Source organism: Planococcus citri, chromosome 1, assembly GCF_950023065.1.
Source record: "Planococcus citri chromosome 1, ihPlaCitr1.1, whole genome shotgun sequence".
Lineage (NCBI taxonomy): Eukaryota > Metazoa > Arthropoda > Insecta > Hemiptera > Pseudococcidae > Planococcus > Planococcus citri.
In genome coordinates this window covers 29,641,533-29,662,347 of record NC_088677.1, presented here as the reverse complement: position 1 = coordinate 29,662,347, position 20,815 = coordinate 29,641,533, and the positions used below count along the sequence as shown (strand labels likewise).

At 33.3% G+C, this 20,815-nt stretch overlaps 1 protein-coding gene across 1 annotated transcript in view; it reads left to right on the top strand.

Annotated features, from left to right (window-relative positions):
• Nucleotides 1–20,815, top strand: part of LOC135831248 (protein THEM6-like) — an 87,947-nt gene that overhangs the window by 1,957 nt on the left and 65,175 nt on the right. The gene's annotated exons all lie outside the window — the stretch shown is intronic.

The window sequence follows — 20,815 nt, the reverse complement described above, 5'->3', positions numbered from 1 at the left end:
TCTGATTCCTTGAATTGAATGAAAACAGTTTTTAGAACCGTTTTGAGCAGTTTTGAAGCCTCCAGCAAGTTTTTGAATATTGAAATTCCCTAAAATGTTGACCTAAGGAAGTTACAAAGCTAAAATTTACCTACTTTATACCCTAATGTCAGCATGTCGAGTCAACTGGAACTGGTTTCAGGCCTCTTAGGAGCATTTAACAACTTTTTGGAAATTTCTGTTCCCCAAAAAATGTTACAGGGTCATTCCATGTCAAATCGCTGAACTTTTTGCGCTTAGAGGTAGGCGATTTTTAAAATATTTTTTGAATAGTTTAACCTCGATGAGAGATAGATACATATCAAATGGCCCAAACCGCAGTTCTCAAAGTGCATTTGCAGAGGAGATAGGGGTGCTAAAAGTTTTGAGGAAAATGGGGATATTTTAAAGTTCAAGCGAGGTCAACTTGAAAATTATAAGTAGTGCACTTTTCGAACTTTTGCCGGTCTATAAACCCATAAACGAGCTTTTTCAAGATATGGTGAAAATCAGTGCTGCCACCTTTTTAAACACCAGAAATTAGCTGAAAATTACCTCAAATACAATTTTTTATGCTGATTAAAATATAAAAAAATTGGGGAGATTTTTTTTCGTATTCTCGGTTTAAAAAATTTCAAAGATTACCAGAAAATATGTACAATTTCTTTCCTTGAAAGGTCGACATTGCGCAAATTGACACATTTTCATGAATTTTACTTCGCATTCAAAGGGAAAATTGGTGTCTCTAATCAATTCAACTCCATTCAAACTTTCTTCATGCTGTTAAAAATAGATTTTTTTAAAGATATCTCATGTTTTTCTATAATTTTTTTTCATTAATAATTGTCAGAAGTAAGTACATAGATAAAATGCTTTTGATACCAAATTTTTTGAAAATATGGTGTAAAATTGATGAAAATATGTTAATTTGCGCAATTTTGACCTGTAAGGAAAAAAAATATTATTTTCTGATAAGCTTTGGAATTTTTAAAATCTAAAATATCAAAAAAGTCACTTTAATTTTTAGATATGTTAATCAGCATAAAAAGTAGTAAGTATGTACTTGGGGGTAATTTTTTTTAGAATTTTTGAGCATATGGACGTCATATGGAGATGGACAATATCACTATTTTTGAACTTAATTCAGCGAATTTTTCGTGCTCAAAAAGGTGACAACACTGATTTTCACCACATCTTCAGAAAAATCTGTGTGAAATCGCACAATTTTTAAGTTGAATTTCTTTTCAATTTTCTTGTGGATTGTTAAAGTTGAATCTTTATTATTTAATATTGAAACGATCTGGCAAAAGTTCCAAAAGTGTGACACTTTATAAAAATCTGGAATTTCCAAAATACGGATGGTGGCTCCAGAACAGCTTGAAACCACCTCAAGTAGCAATTGAGGGATTCCATGGAAAAGGAGCCTTAGTCATTTTTCTTGTTTTTTTGATTTTTACAATTTTAAATATATTTGAAATTTAAAAAAAAATTATTTTACCATATTCCTGATGTTAAAAAGTTCTTCCATGAAAAAAAAACACGAATTGGAAAATATTTACTTGTATAAAAAAATTTCAAACCCTGTTTCTAATCGTTGAAATTGGGGTATATTACACTAACTTTCGGCTATTCTAGGTCAATTTGGTGAAATTTTGTTCCTTATTTTTCAAATGGCCATTTTTGGTTGGTCAATTTTGGATTTTTGCAATTTTTAAAATGGTCACTTCTGGGGAAAAATGCAATTTTCAAAATAAATCTTCGCCTCAAATTTGATTACTTTTTCGAAAACATTTTCGCCTGCTGATATGATTTTGAGACCGGTACCCGAGTGTGACCTATGGCTTTCCAAGTTGGATTTAAAAAAAACAAAAAAAAAACTTGAAGTGGCCACATTTGGACACTGCCTTATGCCTTAAAATACATGCAGGTGCAGGTAATCCAAAGATACCCGAGAAGTTTTTTGTCGTAAAAAAAATGAAAACAAAATGATATTCCTGCGACCACAACTTTTATGCAGGTATTTTTAAAATTCTGATATGAAATCTGCAGCAGGTTGAATTATATAAGTAATCCTCGATCTGGATAGGTTATATATCCAGGTATAATTTCTATAAAATCAAAATACACCTAGCTAGATACATAGCTAAATTTATTCGAAAGATGAAAACCGGTATGAATGTGATTTTTTCTAACTCTTTTACTTTTAATACTTTCATTAATACGCGACTCGTGTGGAGAAAGTGTATTGTATAGTTAACAACATGACAATGTCATGGCTAAACCAGTCAAGTCCGTTAATGCCAATTCCAACTTTGTAATGTGTTTATCGAGCAAATATTTTCTGTTATAAACAACGCAAGCACTATTTTTTATTTTTTTTTTAAAATAATAAAAAACGCGTAATGAAAAAAAAATGCGCTAATGATACTCACGATCACGATTCAACGTTCCCCATAAGTGTTTACTTATTATCGTATGACTATCGTCAATTACCGGTCAGTGGGTTTATTATCATTGCCAACAATCAACCCATCTTTCGTAATCATCGTTGAAATTACTTTTAAATTCATTAAGAACGTTCACACCGTCTCGAAAGACCATAAACTTGACAAATTATACCCAAGGCTTCCATGATTTTTGTATTGTGGTATCGGTTGAATGAAAATTCCATCTATGGTTTGAAGATTTATTGGTGTATTTTTGATACTTATAAGTGTAGAAGATCTTATATGAGGGATAGCTTCGCTATTTTATAATTTTACTGAAAAATATCTCGAGTATACTGGGTGAATTTTTTACGTGTGAAAAATACTTACCTACCTATTTGTGTTGTTGTTTTTGAGAAAACGTGATGAGACCTGACCTTTTTATCTTGTTTGTGTTAGTGAAATTTTTTTTTTTTTTGAAATAAAAGCTAGACAAAATGACTAGATAATATGAGTGAAATTTCGAGACAACTTTTTGAAGAAGAAGAACTCTTAATCTTTTTGTCAGTTCAAAATCAAATTAAAAAAAAAAAAAATTAAAAAATAACCAAAATTAATGATTTTGGAGATTTTTCTAAGGAACACAATTTCCTAATATTAATTTCTGAAAAAAAAAGATTATTGATTTTTTCCCAATTTTTTTTATAAAATAATTTGATTAAGTATTGAATACAATTCTACCAACAAAACGTAAAAACTCGAAACTCGTTTTGCAATCTGTAACTTTGAATTCCTACTTAATAATTTCCTTATTATTTGTAACTAGAAACCGGCGTGTAAAGTACATTTTTGCGTGTGATAATAAATATAATACACCAATGTAGAAACTTTTACTTTCATAATTTTGCAATCAAACTACAAACAACGCAGCACTTCCCATTTACTGGAATGCTTACCTTTAAACATTTTTCAACGTTTTCGTTTCGTATAAGGTTTTATTTATTTTATGATAAAAATTTACTTAGTTTTATTTAAATAAACAATTCAAATTTTAATTAGATACCTATTTTTATCTCGCTGTGATTTTTTTTTTCGCTCTTGCTACGAAAATACCGTATAATTTTTTTTCTCTGCAACGAATATAAATTCGACGAGAAAATGATACGAAGAATACTTCTTCGTGTCGCGGAAAATGAAATAAAAATTTCAGCCATTGTTAGCGAGTAAAAATTAATGACTCAGAAATTGTCTACCTACCGGTTTATTGAACTAAAATATCGTCAGCTTTTAGGTATAACGTTTCGTTTCACTGAAAGAGCACTTAGATACCTACCTTAAAACCGATGTATAAGGTAGAGGTGTGTTTTTACTGAGGAAGCACGTATACACGTACACTCTCTTACTCTGTTGGAAAACTTTTTTTTATTAATTTAATATACTGTAGATAAACAAAAAACAAAGCAAGAAGGCGGTAAAATTTTACGAGTAAAATAAAACCATCTTTTATCATTGCTCTAAATGTACCTACCAAAACCTAAAACCCCTATACTAACTGAGCATATCTACAATACCTTTTCTTTTCTATTTCTGGTGAAAATGAAAAACTCAGATTTGTTTCGTTGATGATGTTCGCGTAGAGTTTCGTGTAAATTATGCCAACATTTCGTCCGCTATTTGACTAAAATTAGAATAAAACTAATCTGCAAGTAATAGGACGAGTTTATATACCTACATGGATAAAGCCATCTCGCGCTATTTCATGCAGTAGAGCATTTTTTTTACCGTTCAAATTCTTTTCGTAATTTTATTCCAAGTGGTTGGTAAATTACGTTTAAATAAGATGAATTTTTTTCCAAGCATTGTTTAAATTGTTTGTAAACTCCACGTGGTTTTTTTACCAGTTTTTTTTTTTTTTAGTGTTAGTTTGAATGTTATTTCAGGGGAAATGAAGTAAACTGTTTTGTGAAGTGAGAGATTATTTTTATGATTTCTTTAAGGGCGTGTTTGAGGTATGATCTCAGTCCCCCACCCCTTTCCAGCACTTTAATTTGGGTCTGATGAACTGAAATTTCATATATAGATTTGGGGAATAATTCAGAAGTGTTTTTCGGAAATTTCGGATTTGAAGTTTTTTTCAGTACATTTTTAGGTTCAAGTGGAGGGATTTTCCCGCCATTTTTATTGCTTTCTTTTTGTTTTTCAACCCTAGAGAACGTTCAAATTGATCTAGGAGGCTGAAATTTTGTAGAGACAAGTTCAAAAAATCACTAATTACATGCTTTTTGAAGGTTTTGAACATTTCCCGCCATTTTTAACAGTTTTTTAGTCTCATGTCCACCCTGGATTCTGTTCTGATTGACATTCAAGGGAAATAAATGATCGGATCTTATCAAATCTGTGGTCTGAACAGCTTTAAAAGATCCGATCCTATCGTACCGTTGGTGTAGATGCTGCTGGAGTTCTCGCGGGTGTTCCCCCCCTGCACCTCCATGTCGCAGAGAGAAGCATACGATGGCTGCTTAAAAACGATATTCCAGTGCAAGACTTCGTTCATTTACCTCCTTTGAAATGGCCAGGCGGCAACGGCGCTTCTTTAAGGAAAAAATTTGCTGATGCTACAACTAGAGAATGGCAAAAATTATGGAGTTCAGCTAAATTTGGTCGATTCACATACTCGTTGATTCCCAATGTTTCCAAAACACCTTCCCTTGCTGAGATGGATTTTTACTTCACGCAAGCTGTTACAGGCCATGGTGTATTTCGCTCCTACCTTTTTAAGAAAAAACGTGCCTTATCTCCATTATGTAGCTGCGGCAAAGACGAGAATGAGACAGCAGCTCATGTTTTACTAGTTTGTACACGATTCAAAGATGGACGTCCAGATCCTCCAATCGATGTCAGTGACACTGCTCATATCCACTATTGTCGAAAAGTAGTCCAATCGCTGTGGACCCTCGAACGTAATCGATTTCATGTCACACCCTCTCCTAGATTATGAGAAATTAATATCACCCTCTTGTTTTTTTCCCTTGTATTTTTTTTGCCCCCCCCTTCCCAACCTAGATATAATTCGCTACTTCATTACATTATCTATTTATTGTAGTTGATATAAATTCTTACTATTTCTTGTTTGTTGTGTACTTTGGTATGGTTATGATGAGAACCAATAGGTATTCATAAGTTGTACCTTATATTACACAATAAATTCCCCCACCCCCTCGTGGGGAATGGGGACACTTGAAAAAAAAAAAAAAAAAAAAAAGATCCCCCAGATCTTGTCAGATTCAATCAGGCCTTTCTTTGCTGGATCTTATCAGATCCAAAAAGATATAATCTCATCAAACGTTTTACTCGACCATGATCTGATCAGATCAGATCAAAGTTTTAATCGGATTGGATCATGTCGAAGTTTGATTTGGCCTGATCAATCAGATCAGATCAGATCCATTCAGATCCGGTCAGACCCTATCAGGTCTTCACAAATATAATTCCACCTAAACTGTGATTTGACCATGATCTGATTCTGATCTGATCAGGTTCAGATCAATATTTTCACCGAATTAGATCTGTTGAAACTTGATCAACCATTTTCATCCCTGAGTAATCATGGCTGATCAGGTCAAACTCAAATCGGACCCATGGCCTGGCCATCCGGCGACCTCATTGAATTTGACCAGATCAGAATAGATCTGATCGAATCAGATGATGAGATGAAACTTGATCAGATCCTACCCATGATCTGATCAGCCATTTAATCAGATCAGAGTTTTTATCAGATTATATCCGTTCAGTTTTGATCAGATCAGATCCAATCATTTTCCACTGAGTGGCCATATCTGATTAAGTCAAAATGGATCCACTGAAAAACAGAATCTGATCACGCGTGATCTGGTTTGATCACTTATATCAGATCAAATTCATTCAGAACTGTTCAGATCAGATCTGATCAGATCTGATCATATCCGGTCAACATTACACGGATTTAAGTACATCTGACCATGATCTAATCAGATCGAAATTTTGATCTGATTTGATGTTCAGATCTGATCAGATCAAATCATTTTCTACTGAGTGGTCATATCTGATCAAGCGATCAAGTCAAAATACATTCATAATGAAGGTCCGGATCTGATTAGGCGTAATCTGATTTGATCAATCATATCTGATTAAATTCATTAAAAACTATTCAGACAAGACCAGATCTGATCATATCCGGCCAACATTACGCGGATTCAATGATCAGATTATATCTGTTCAGATCTTATCCGATTATATCTGTTCAGATCTGATCAGATCCAATCATTTCCTGCTGAGTGGTCATATCTGATCAAGTCAAAACGGATCCATGGTGGTCCAGATCTGATCAGACGTGATTTGGTTTGATCAATCATATCTGATTAAATTCATTCAAAACTGTTCAGACCTGATCAGATCTAATCATCCGGTCAACTTTACACGGATTCAAGTACATTTGACCAGATCAAATCAGATCGAAATTTTGATCTGATTTCATCTGTTCAGATCTGATGAGATCGAATCACTTTCTCCTGAGTGGTCATATCCGGCCCAGTTCAAACTCAAATAGGATCTTTGGAATGTCTGGATCTGATCATGTGTGATTTGGCCTCATCAATCGGATCTGATTATATTATTCAGAACTTATCAAATTCATCATGGTCTGATCCGATCCATTTAGTTCTGATCAGACTTGATCATATCCGGTCAACATTACCCGGATTCAATTATATCTGATCATTTCGATCGGATTAGATCTGTAATGTGATGGGAAGCCTAAAATCGAAGAAAGTTTATATGAGGACGCTATGTGAATGTTTCTGTTAAGAGCTGAAAGACTTTTTATCTCTTTCTCACTTCTTTTCAACGTAAAAATGACTTTTTTTTTCGAATGGCGTTTTGAGTGAAGCTCAAGTGTGGGGAGGAGGGACCCATCTTCTAAATCTAAAAATAAATATTTCAAAAAACACACACACGAAATTAGGCCTGCCAAGCATGTTTTGTGATAGGTATCTTTTTTTTACTACCTAGACCTACCTAATCGTCTATGGTAGGTAATTTAAATTTAATGTTTCACAAGCTTAGGTAGACGTAATGAATTGTTTACGTTACTTAGTTATTCTTTGTTGCAGGTATTCATTTTTTTAATTATATATTTTATCAATCGAATATGAATACCTACTTACTTACTATTCGAGTATTCGTGTCTTACAGACAAGAAAATTATACGACGACAATAAAGCAATACCGTTTATGTTTTCTTATACTAGCTGATATACCGCATTCTACATAAACCGTTTATTCGAAAGGGGTTTTCGTTAGTTTACAGCTAAAGCACGAAGATTATGTGGGTTTTCTTTGGCGAATGAAAGCTCCGAAATGAAACCTTCTCTTTCGTTTTTTACCCACAGACGGAAAAAATTGAAGCTCGCAATTTACGTAGTATAAGACTAAGCGATAAGGTGGAAGTGGTATTTCAAAAATAATTGAGTTTAATGGATATCATCGCTGTAGATTATTCATGGATCCTTTTCCTCTTTTCAGCTGAGTATTCTTTTACGAGTGAAAGGATAAAGATGATGAAATTACTACGTTCTGCGGAAGGCCACACATTTACATTTATAGGTTTAGAATTTTATTTATTTCGTTGGAAAATTTTTAGTGCTCGGATAATATACTTAAGACTTGGATCGACTCATCGTGTGTTAAAAATCTATTAAGAATTTCAAGTTCTTCGTACAGCAATACATTACTTACAACAATTGCCATGTGTAAGTTCAGTGTTCGCTGTGTGTAGCTAATCATTTGAACGATTTGTTTGCCGAGTCACGTGTTTCCATTTTCGTACACTTACGTTGCTCTTTTGTAAGTTTTCAACTGAGAAACATGGTCAGGAAACATCAAAGTCACGCTTTTTGTCTTTTAATGAAATATTTTGGCGACTGTTCAAGAAAATCAGCTTAAAAAGCACGTGATACTAATAAATGTATACGTATAGGTAGAGATACTTATACTCAAAGGTTTAACGAGTTTTAGTTTATACTTCTTTTTCCTACCTACATTTTCGAGTCATTGATGTAGAACTTGAAACGAAATTTCGTCTCAGTCTTTGAAACTCTGAAATGTAGGTACGCGAGTTTATTAAAGTAAACTTATGTAACACTAACACGATATTTTTATTATATCAGTTTTACTACCTACCTACTGCATCTTTGAACTGAGCCGATTGATTGCTGTTCGTTAATTCGTAATCTTGGAAATTAACGTTCGACTAATTGATTTCTAACGAAAACCTGAAGTTCAACTTGAACTGGCAGTAATTTGTTTTGAATCTGTACGCAATAAACATTAAATAGGAATTAAATTGATTTTTCAATTGTAATTCCATTTAAATGTGAGCCTGCATCATGAGGCAATTAGCTGTGACTACTGCATAGTGCCTACACCTATGTAATGTACATAGATTAATTTTTCAAACATCAAAACTCCAAGTTTTCCGATAAGGAGAAGGCGTGCATCATCATTAAATTCAGATTAAGTAGACCTGGTTTTTTGAAAATTCAAACATGGTGATTTTCATTCTGAAAATAAGTTTACACGTGCTCCCTCTGTACTTATTTATTATAAGTACATACCTACTTACTTGGGTTTACATGTACCTATACACCTACTTAATATTAAATCAGGTTTTCTTTAAGGAAACTACATAATAATTATGATGAATATTTTTGAAAAATAATGCAAAATCATATTTTTCTGTTTATTTGACTGATTCGTGATCCTCAAATACTTACTTAGGTGGATAGAAGGGGAAATATGGAAGGAATAGGGGGAGAAAAAGAGGTTGATTTATGTAGCTTATTCCTGAATTTTGAAATTTTTAAATATTTTCCAACCCAAAGAGCTTCAGAAAAAAGTTTTATGAAACGATCTCAAAAAGAGCCTTTTAAGCGTAAGACGATGAAATTTACAATTCTACACTCTCGCCAAATTGAACAAAACTCATCCAAAAAATTAATTTCGAGGTAAAACCATCTCCAATTTTTTTTTGAATCGATACCCCACCCCAACTCAAGTAATATGACCGCACATCAGAAATTCGATTGTTTCACTTTTATCACTAGCAGACGTTTTTTGAAAAAAAAGAGAAAAATCCTGCGACTCTCTCGAATTTTTTTTAAAATAAATTTTTAAAAATTTAAAAATTGGGAAAATCACAGAAAATGAACAGATATAATTTTTGTTTGAAAAAATGTCGATACAATACACAATACACAAGTAGGTATAGCATCCAAAATTCATAAAAATTTCAAAATTTTTATTCTTTTTTTTTAAAGCACCTCTCCAGAGATATGTGGATAGAGACGTAGAGAACGAAAATTCTGGGAGAAGTGTTTTGGCATTTTTCTATCTTTTATATGTATTGACGTACTTTGTTCAAAAATTTGGTCTTTTCAGAAATATTGACCTTGAAAAAACTTTTCTGGATCTCCCAAGCAACGTTTATCATCCAGCTTGGGGGCTCTCAAAGTAGGGGGGGGGATGCAATCGATGAAAACTTTCGATTTATTTTTCTGAATTTCACTAAATGACCTCTTACTCAGAAAAAAATTCCATCCTCACAAGCATTGGTTCCTTTGTTCTCTACCTATTCTCAGAACAAACTATGGGAACCGAGGAACGTTTATTCTTAGAGTTTGGGGGCGGGGCGGTAGGGGCAGATGTTCAGAATAGTTCTGACGCAAAATGAAAAGTTTTCAAAAAATTTCTACCGGAAGCTTCAATTTTATTTTCCAATTTTGAGAGACTCATTGGTACCAGGAAACCATGGAATACATTTTGACACAAAAATGGAAGCTTTCAAAAATTCTTTACCAACATCGATTTTTTTTTTTTGGTTTTTTCCAACTTTTGGGGAGGTTTGTACAAAGATACGTTCGCGGGGACCGAGGAAGATTTTTTTCTAAAAAAAATTATTATTTAGAAAGAAAAGTCGTCAACAAATTTTTACAGACTTGGATTTGTTATTTTTATTTTTTTCATTTTTTGGGGGCTCCATATTACTTCTTCTTCCTTGCTTGCCCATATCCGGATATTGCGACTACAAAATCCCCGAAACCAGGTCCCTCCAGCTATCTCTGTCCTCGGCCTTTCTTGTGCATTCTCCCAGTGACATTTTGGCAGTTTTCTTGATTAAGTCCGTGTATTGGGTGGGTGATCTTCCCTATCCCCTCTTGCTTTCTATGTGGCCTTGAAGTGTCAATATTTCCAGGTTGTCCTGTCTCACAATGTGTCCGAAGTAGCGTAGTATTCGTCTCCTGATGATACTGATGACAGTGATGACTGTGCTTAGCCTTTCCTTTATGCCCAGTTGTTGAAGTATTGACCCAATGGTTCTTTTCTGGACCCATGATAACCTTAGCATGCGTCTGTGCGTCAACTTTATCTTGATCTGCCTTGCACACTGTCCAGCATTCTGGCATTCTGACGCATACAGGAAGATGGAGAAGACTAGTGTTTTTACAATTCTCAGCTTTGTGTCCTTTGTAATGTTGTGGCTTTTCCATATCCGGCCGAGCTTTCCCATTGCTGTCTTTGCTATGGCCGGCCTTCTCCTGATTTCTCTGGCAGAGCTTCCCTGATTCATTATTAATGAACTAAGGTACATGAAGTCCTGTACAACCTCTATACCATCAATTACCAATATTTCAGGTCTGTTTTTTTGCTCCCTATCAATTATCATTATTTCCATTTTTCCTTTGTTGACTCTCAGACCTGCCTCATTGCTGGCTTCTTCAATATTCCTGAGCATTTCCTTCATCTCATTTGGTGTCTCTGTGAGCAGGGTTGTGTCATCTGCATTTTATCATAAGTTTGACAATGTCTTTCCTCCAATTCTGACTCCCTTTTCCCAATCCTCTAGGGCAGTTCTCATTATACCCATTCTCCATATGCATTGAACAGAATTGGGCTGAGTATGCATCCCTGTCTCACTCCTTTTGCTGTATGGAAATGATTGGTGAGTTCTCCTTCAACTCGCACCTGTGCCACATTGTCCTCATACAGACTCTCCATGAGACTGACAAGGTGCTCTGGTACTCCAAGCTTTTTGAGGTGTTGCCAGAGAATCTTCCACTTCACATTGTCGGGCTTCTTGTAGTCAATGAAGCACAATCATGTTCACAGGCTTGTTGAATTCTCTTGCCTTTTCAATCACTTGGCCTACATTTAGGATTTGTTCTCTTGTGCCTCACAAAACCCCCCTGTTCTGGTGGTATCTGTGGCAGGATGTACGCTTTTATACACTTGTGTATGATTGCCAGTAGTACCTTGCTTGCATGTGATTGATATCGATGATATAGGTAGTTATGTAGTCGAGCATTCTATCTTTGAGCCCTTCTTGTGCAGAGGTACATACACAGATCAAAGGAACCAAAATAGCTTCGGGACCACGGGACCACAGGAGAGTCTTTTTTATGAAAGGAGGGGTATTCAGAAGAATTCTGTTGCAAAAATAGAAAATTTTCGGATAGGTAGGTAAATAATAAATTTTGTTTTCGTTAAACCAAAAAAAAATTGAAAATTTTCTAGGGAGGGGGGGGTGGGTCGGGGTTGGCAAAAAATCGCACAAGAGTTGCTTAATTGGTAAGATACATTCTAAAAACTAAAAATGAGTTCATTTAACTATTAAAATCTACAATACAGTTATTTACATATTATCTGAGAATTGAAAATCAACATTTTCGTGACTTGACAACGTTCCTCAAAATTTGAAATTTTTTCAAAAATATTGACTTTTTTCAAAAAAAAAAAATTAAAATAAGTTCAAAAAAATTAAATTGAGTAGTTGGAATTATTTTTTTTGAAAAATGTATGACTCTAAAAATACTATTTTTCTGTCTGGTGTCCAAATTGAGCGTCAAAACTTGATTTTATAGTTTTTTTTTGAACTGTGACCAAAATAGGTAAATTCATTTTCTTCTCTTTACAGCTTACCAGATTGAACTTTTTTGAAAACGCCAACCTCAGTAAAGCCCTTAATTTTTCGACTGGTTTGCTGAATTTTTTTGTAGTCCATTTCATTGCTCTCAATGCTACTGTGAAAAAATTGTGTCAAAATTGACGTCAGAATGGCCGGGAGATTTTTCGAAAATTGAAAAAATTGCATTCGAGGTTGCACATTGAAGATGTTTATTCAACTCGCCCCTCGGAAAATTCGGATCCCTCTTCATGTAAAAACACCTCAATTCTTTAACTATGCAAATAAAATTTCATTTTTCCTTCATACCTACTTTAGCAAAACATGAGAAAAATCCATGCCTGAGTGACCGAAAAGTTCCCTCGAAAGTGAAATTAAAATGATGAGCAGCTTTCATTCCCAAAAATTGACCCAGATTAATTTTCGATTTGAAAAATTCACGGATTATTTCTTTTTCCAGCGAAGTTTTCAAAAATAGAACGATCACGGTTTACAACAATTTGGCAATCTTCATTTTTTTTTACCCCTCAATAATTTTCCTCCGACTCCTCCCGGTTCCTGTCTTCATCTTCTGTTGAATGTAAGCCTGAGCCGCCTATATAAATGAGCTCACACACGAATATCAATTTACGACTAAAATTGCCATTATTGAAAATTCCTTTTTAGAAAATGCGTAATTACCTCATCCTATATGTATAGCCTTTGTTTTTATTATTCATTTACACAGGCGTGTATTCAATATACTCATAACGCAGTAAGCTAATTACGAAACAGAAGCCATACACGTAATAGGCGTAAATGATACTTTATAGATTTACGCGTTCATATTTCATTGGAAAATTTGATCGTTACTTTTATTCATCGCCGATACATTGTGCCCTCGCGTTAAATATTCTGTTTAACTTACTATGGCCCGAATGAACGCACACAATTCAGCTATATGTGGAGATAAAATGTCACTACGAACCCTTTTAAAATTTAATCCTAACGGTGTAATAAATAAATTTACATTACATGTTTTGTTATAGAAATTATCGTATTTTAAACTAGATAGCTCCTTCTATACGTGTGTGGAGTCTCTCGTTTCTATGTAGCTTTTACATGCGGCTGCCACCTGACGTATCATAAAAGCTATATTTACACGCAATTCATAGGACTATTGTACGTACTCGTATCTTGTGCAGTGTACATTTTTCCACTTCTGAATTAACCAGAAGCGTTAAAATATAATTTATTTGTTATGGCATCAATTAATATAGCGTGTAAGGTCCTTACCTATCTGTATTCATTTGCAAAAGGTAATTTAAAATTAAAGGAGTAGGTAACACTGAAATCATACTGCCAGAGTTTAATTCAATTTGCCCACAAGACAGGTGTTTATTCCTGAAAAAAAAGAGCAAAATTTGAAAAAAATTTCTTCAATATACTCGAATCGTTAATGGAAGTAACTCAAACACCATAATGTGAATTTCTTAACGAGAAACAGGATCTTATCTCGCTCCTATTCCGACCAAACACGTGAAAAAAATATTGCAATATCTACTTATGTACATATCTATTCGGTTAATAAACTTCTACCCAAACTCGAAAACTGGTTTCATCTTTCACGAGTACAGGTAGTTTTTTTTCAAATCTTCTGTGAATTTTTTCCCCACCACACACGCACGCGTTTATGGTACCCAAACTCTAACCTCCAAAGTACCCCGGATAATTTCATTAAAGAATTCACCGCTGATTGAAATTCACTGCAAATTGGCATAACTTTGACGGTCGGTTTCAGCATTCTCGGATGCATTTTCTGCTGCCATCGCGCAATGAATTCCGACGAAAAACAATCGTACAACTTTATCATGGCTGTATTGAAATTTCTTCGAAAAAAAAAAACTTGACTCGAAGAATGTTCAAGTTTACTTCGCGAGGTAACAATAGTTGTTCAAGTATGGCCAAACCTACCAGTGAGAGAGAGAAAAAAAAGGAAAAAAAATCAAGACTTTTTTAAAGAGGAAATTAAATTTCGTTAAAAACTTTTGATCATCGCATGAATTTCATTGGGGAAAAAGTTTTTTAAATGTTACCAAGCTTTTATATTTTTTTCAATCAACTCGCATCTTTATTGTACTTTTTTCCGTCTCGAAATTTTTTTTTATTCCTTCGTGTCGTTTAAAGTTACCCACGTTGTATGTACCTACTTGGACTTCATCTAAATGCTATAAGAAATGCTGAATTAGACTTTCTCGACGATGATGTAACAGATCTGAAATTTTTTTTTCTCAAAGGTAGGTAAAATCTTCGCTAATCTGTATTTAAAATCGTGTCGAAATTATTCAATTATGTATCTGGCTAGTTGGATTTACCTACCTCTCTGTGTACTTGTTATTTTCCATTTGTTGATGAATATTGTTATACAGCTTCGTGTTACAAAATACTCGCTCGATTTATTCCCATGGCAAATAAGCTAGAAAAACAAAAGATTCGACACAATTATGTTTTTCTATTTCCTAATCTTACGTATTTACATTTTTATAGTACTTTCAGGTTATCGTCCTACTAATTTTTTATATCCAATGTACAAGTACTTATAAAAATATACATTACCGGATACTTGGCCCTAGACTGAGAGATAAACCAATGGGCATAAATTACAATGACTCTAGTTGCGAGTACCACACGTGTTTAATAAGTAATTACGCTAATTAAACGCCTACCTAGTCCATCCGAAACATCTCAGTTCAAGGTCATTATTCCATATGAACGAAAAATGAATTCGATGAAGAATTTTTCGTTTCCTCGTTTACAAAGAAGGGAATATCCATTAGGTAATTTTCCACATTATCGAAATATACCATACACGAGTACCAGTACCTCCTACCTAGATAATGTTCAAATCCTGTAAATATGTAATAAGTAGCCACCAAGTAAACACAATAAAGAAGGTAAAAATTATGAAATTGATGAACGACTAGAGAGAGAGGTGTTCGTATTTTTACACTTTTACGTACGAATTTTTCCATTCATCTCGTGTAAATACTTTGCAGGTGCACTACCTATACCTGAAAACATGTAAATACATACTTAAGTATTTTTGGTATTTGTATAGGAAAAGAAACCAACATGTTTACGTTATTGGCTAAATTATAAAGCGATGTTTAACTCCACATTCTAGCCAGGATATAATATCTATCTACATCTAGGTTTACTTATTATCTATCTGTTTTATTAACAAGTTCACCCTGCGATGTTGGATATGAAAATAATGTCGATGAATCATCTACACACGTACACATTGCTGGCCTGCTGCTGTTTAGTGTATGTAATGTACCTTACCTACCTAGTTGACTATTATGCCATGCGTTAAAATTGTTTAAATATTAAAATTCGCATTATTTCGTAGGTATTTTATTATGGTCGTTGGTTATTCTGATGTTTTTCTTATTGGCGTATGGCGCTTACTACGAGGTGTGCATAAAAAATGCATTTAAGCAGGAAATTTCCGCTGTGTAAGTGTGTTTGGTATATAGGGAAGAAAAAAGAAGGTAGCAGGCAGGGGAAATGGATAAACTTGTTTAATAATTTATAGCACCTACTTAACTAAAATGATTTTTTAAATTTTCAAACCATGAGTTGAATTCTTTTCCTGCGAAATGTGTTGAAATTTCTTACTTAATTGAAGGGTGGGTCGTACTTTATTGTTTTTGTTTCTTTTGTTTTCAGTTGAAGATTGGGGTAAGTATTTGGAGGGTCAAGTACGAGGTTTCAGTTTTCTGAAGGAAGTCAAAATTTGAAAGCGATATCTAGCAATTGATTGGAGAAATAAGGGTGACTTGAGTACGTAGGGACAGAATTTTGAGTATTTAGGAAATTACTTAATGAGATTTTTTTTTTAATAAGATATTTTCAACTCATGAAAAAAACTTTCTACGTCGTTACCTCAAACTTTAAAAAGTTACCTAGTTTGATTGACTGACAATGTCAAACTTTCAACAACCAGCATCCTGAAGAAAAGTTGGCATTTATCAGACATTGAAGGCTTCAGATCGGTTCAAAGGTAATCACAATTGATTCGAACAAAAAACAGATCGACTTTCAAAGTTCAATTTAAAAATTTTCTTTTTTTTTTGGTCAAAAATTAATATTAAAGGTAAGATATACCTTAAGTAAGTCTTGAACGGATTTGATTTTTTTTTTTTTAACAGGATCTAAAACCTCCATAAACCAAATTTCAGCATTCCAAGTGATTTTCTGATTTTTGGCGAATTTTTGAAAATTAAAAATTGACCATTTCTTACAATTTATATTTGTTTTAAAAATATATAAGTATTTATGTTTAATTTGTCTAGTAAAAGTGATGGAAATCAGCCCTAAGACTAATATCAACTCTCTGGAACCGAATTTCAACATTTCCGGTTATACTGGAGGCTCCAGTCTGATTTTCGATTTCTCCAGAATTTTAAAATTTCTCCAGAAGGCATCAAAATTAATTTAGAGCATTAAAAATCGAGTTGTACGTAGCTTGTTCTCAACCTGCTTACGTTTATCCTCATTTAACTTGATTTCCAGGCAGACACCTCGAGAGTGCTTTTTGACCACCATTTTCCAATTCTAAATTTAAAATATTTTAGTCAAAAACGTTCTCAGAATAAGCTATATTTTGATTTTTAGCTTCCCAAATTAATTTCCATCCTTTCTGGAGAAATTGTAAAATTTATTGGGAAAAATCGAAAATTGCACCGGAGGTTTCAGAACTGTTTGAAATAGTGATATTTGGATTGGAGGGGGGGGGGGGGGTTGATTTTAGACGAAACAAATTCATTCGTGCAAGTTTCAACAATTTTCCCATGAAGAGACAATTTTTTGATTTTTTTGAATTTTTTCCTCATTGTTATAAAAACGAACTTGAGGAGTCTTCCTGGAAATCGGACCTATAATGTGGATAAACTCGATAAAAATAGATTTAGAATATCTGCTCCAAAACTTGATTTTTAGCTGCCCGAAATAATTTTCACGCTTCTGGAGAAATCTTAAAATTCTGGAGTGATCGAAAACAGCGCTGGAGGCTCCAGAATGGCGGGAAATGGGTGAAATTCGGTTCGAGGGAGTTTATATTAGTTTCAGGGTAAATTTTTGTCATTTTTACTGAATAAAATATGTATTTTTAAAAAAAGCATACATTGCCAAAAAAGGCAATTTTGAATTCCCCCCCCCCAAATTCTCCAAAAATCGAAAAATTAATTTGGACAGCTAATACCTATTTGTATTAAGGGGGTTTTAGATCATGCTCTCATCAAAAATTGCAAACCATTCAAAACGCTCCTGAAAGCATTAGGAATACTTAACATCTCCAAAAACTGATGTAATTTCTTCAAAATTTCATAAAATGTCGTTAAAACATTTCAAAATGAAATGAAAACATTTTAAAAAAACATTGAAATTATTTAAAAATGCCATAAAATGATACAGAAAAATGCATAACGCCCTCAAAACTTGTCAAAATGCCATACAAATAATTAAAAGTATTCAATCATCAAAAATTACCAAAAAACTGCTACACTCAGCAAAATTTGTCAAAATTTAGTGACATTTTCGTCGAAATTTAGCGAAATATAGCGAATTTAGCGAATTTTTGACCAACATTAGTAAAACTATGGCCAAATTTTTAAAACTTAGCAATATTGGTCAAAATGTTTCAAAAATGTAGTAAAATTTATCTAAATTGACATTTGCATAAAATTTTGTAAAATTAACTAGTTTAGTATACTTAGAACAAAAAAAATCGCCGAATTCATTGAAAAATATCTAATCAAAAAAATTGAAGAAAATTGGCCCTGGCAAAAATTTTAGTGTTCTTGAAGGGTTATACTCAAATGCGTTTAAAATTACAAATACGAGAACACTTTTGAAGAATTGCAAAACTTTTCAAAAAATTGAAAAGAATGTCTTTAAAATGGCTTATCTTACACGTTTATAAAAATACCTACCTACCTACCTACCTACATTAAGAGCATTAAAATGTCTGATTCAAAAACACCAAAAAACTGATACATTTCATCAACATTTTTATTAAAATGTAGTAAAATTGGCATAAAAATCATGAAAACATGTTTAAAATAACATAAAAACATTTTTTTTAAATCAATAAAATCATTAATGATTATTGAAAAATAATGAAATTTGACCAATTTCATCAAAAATTGCATAAAATATTGTTACATAATAAGTGTTGAAAAATAAGTAAGTTACATAAAAACGCATAGAAAATTCTTAAAACGTCAATTATTGGTAAGTCTGGCTATGTAACAAAAGAATAGGTACTTTTTTTTTTTTTTTTTTTTTTTTTTGAAAAATGATTGGATTTGATTAGATGTAGGTCCGGACATTCTACGGATCCAATTTGGTCTGAACGGATCTGATTAGAAGTAATTTGGATCCAGCTCCTTAGTTCTCTTCCTTTCACACAATTTTAAAGTGAAAAGTTATGTGCCAATTCTCTGCTAATTCAAATCGAAGTCACTGAGTTTAAATATCTGTTAATTTTTGTAATTCAAAACCTCATTCAGTTGTTCATTGTTTATTTTATTTATTTTTTTAAAACCAAAATGAGATGGGAGACAATCAAGAATTAAATAATACTTACGTCGAGATTTTTCATTTTTTTTTTTTTTTTGGTAAATTAACAAATTTTTAATGTTTTTTTTTGAACATATTTCTGCGACATTTTTTCTTCAATTCAAGTAAAAAGAAAACTCGCTCTCATATTATTTAGATAAATGTACTTAATGAAAGATGAAACGGTTTCAAATTTTAAATTGAAATTCAGAAACTCATTTTTTTTCAAAATTATTTGATAAAAATTTACCTCATACCTCGGGTATTGTTTCTCATAGAAAATTCGACTATCCTATAAAAACGAGTAGTTAAGCCTTCGACGAAAATTTTTACCCAAAACATGTCTCTACTTAGGTACACCAAAGCTTGACCCAAAAAAAGAGGTCACTTTCTGACCGGCTACGATGCGAACATCTCCCGTCCGTTTGACAAACACCTACGCACAAACCTGTTAAATTCATTTCGATATTTAAAGATCCACGAGGCTTAACGTCATATCAACCTTAATTTATACGCGTATATTTTTTTTCTCAGCTCTGGCGCAAATAAATATCCTTCAGTTTGGTGGCTTTTTATCACAATAAAAAAAGTAATCGTAAATTTTCACCACGTATAGCTCGAACGTACTGTACAACGTACTACTGTAACAAATTCATTCACAAGCTATGTTCCAGTAAAGTAAACAAATTTTATAGCATGAAAGTTTAGCAGCAGGAAGAAAGAAGAAGAATTCAAGTTTTCCTTATAAAACTTAGTTTTCCCTTGACTTTGATCTATTGTAAATTAAACAATCTTCGTCTCTTATTTCTCTCTACGGTCTCTGTCTCTTTGCGCTCCGCGCTCGGCTCGGATTCGGATTAACCTTGCAGCATTTTTCTGATTTTATTTAATAGCAGGATGTTTTATTATCCGTTTCGTGAGGAGTCTACGAGTGAATATAAGTTTGCAGTTATCTTCTTATATGCTGATGCTGCATGTAATATGTATGTATGCATGCTGGTAGGTACTTTGAATTTAATTCGTATTTTACGATAAAAATTCTGTCGATTTATGAAGGGTATCCGGCATATTTGTATGGGTAAATAACTCGAATCGAGTCGAGTCGAAGCGAATAAATACGACGAGACGTCGTCGCGTCGCTAATTATTAAGCATTAAATCGCATACACATGTGAAATATGTAAAGGGTACCGTATACTTACTACATATGTGTTATGTACGTTTATAGACATCGTCGGTTAAAATTTCATTTTTGTGCATACCCGTGAAGCGTGAACATGATAAACGTGTGTATTGTTACACTTACGACGAGAAATTTTCAGTCTGCGAATTTCTTTCTCATAACACATTGTTTCCTATTTTACGTCAATATTATGTACGTACCTAACGTACGAGACTGCAGAGTGCAGTCTGCAAACCTTTATCAATAATTCAAATCTTTTTCGATCTAGTATTATTTGCAAAATTTCTATCTACCTATAAGTATTAGATTTCGGCGCTCTTTTTTTTCTTAGTTTATATTTATATATCTCAAAAACTTGGCCATTACCCAAACAGTAAATTACTTCCTTATAAGATGAGATTATTTAGGCTCAAACGTAGTTCAAATCATCAGTTTTTAGGCTTATGGCCAGGTCTAATTTAAACAACATAGCGCGACGAATAGCCAATATATAAAATTTCAACCCTCTCCCCCCTTTCTTTGAAGGAATCCCTTTGGGCTTCTAGAGTTTATTGGAATATTTCTCTACTTGAACGTAATTTTAGCTTGAATT